We start from the raw sequence: 915 nt of genomic DNA on the forward strand, positions 1-915 counted from the left end.
TCCATGGTACCTGGACAGGTATGTCTTTCACAAATGTCAGAGATGTAAGTGATGTCCCTGTGATGTACATGTCGTTGTGGTACATATTTAGTGAGCAGATCATTGAAACATTGGGGGAAGTGAAACAAGGTGTACTGGATTGAACTCTGTCCCCCCAAAACTCATTGAAGCTTGAATTGTGTCCCCCAAGTTTTATGTATTAGAAACTTAGCCCCCACTGTGACTGTTAAGAGGGTGGGAAATCCTATTATGGTAATTGAAAGGTGGAGCCTTGAAGAGGTGATTAGATTGTAGGATGATGCTGTAGTGAATGAATTAAAAATGGTGGTCGGGGGTGTGGTTCTGAGGGCTTTACAAGAAGAGGAGAGTCTGTCTTTCTCTCTCTTGTTCTCTCTGTTTCCACCATCTTGCAATGTGAGACCCACCACCACCAGATGGGCTTTGGACTCCCCAGCCTGAGAAACTGTAAGCAATAAATTTCATTTTCTTTATAAATTACCCAGCTCCAAGTATTTTGTTATAAGCAACAGGAATGGACTAATACACAGGGAGTTGAGCAGGAGCACACAAAGACCTAGAAACCCTGTCAAGGAGTGTGCATCTGATCCCAAGGGTGATGGGGAGATGTTGGAGGCTAATAGGGGAGAGGAAGTCAGATTGGGGGGTTGGAAAGTTCACACTGGCTGTTCTGGGGAGAACTGGCTGAAGGTCATGAGACTAGTTAGGATCCTAGTGAGGTGGCTGATTCTGGTCTAAACAAGGGTGGAGACAAGAGGTAGNTAGTTAGGATCCTAGTGAGGTGGCTGATTCTGGTCTAAACAAGGGTGGAGACAAGAGGTAGCTAGATTTGATGTATATTTAAGGGGCATAAGCAACAGGACATGGAGCCTAAATGAGGGAGGGGAGAGGTGGATT

This window comes from Galeopterus variegatus, unplaced genomic scaffold, assembly GCF_000696425.1.
Source record: "Galeopterus variegatus unplaced genomic scaffold, G_variegatus-3.0.2 Scaffold11454, whole genome shotgun sequence".
In the NCBI taxonomy this organism is placed as follows: Eukaryota; Metazoa; Chordata; class Mammalia; order Dermoptera; family Cynocephalidae; genus Galeopterus; species Galeopterus variegatus.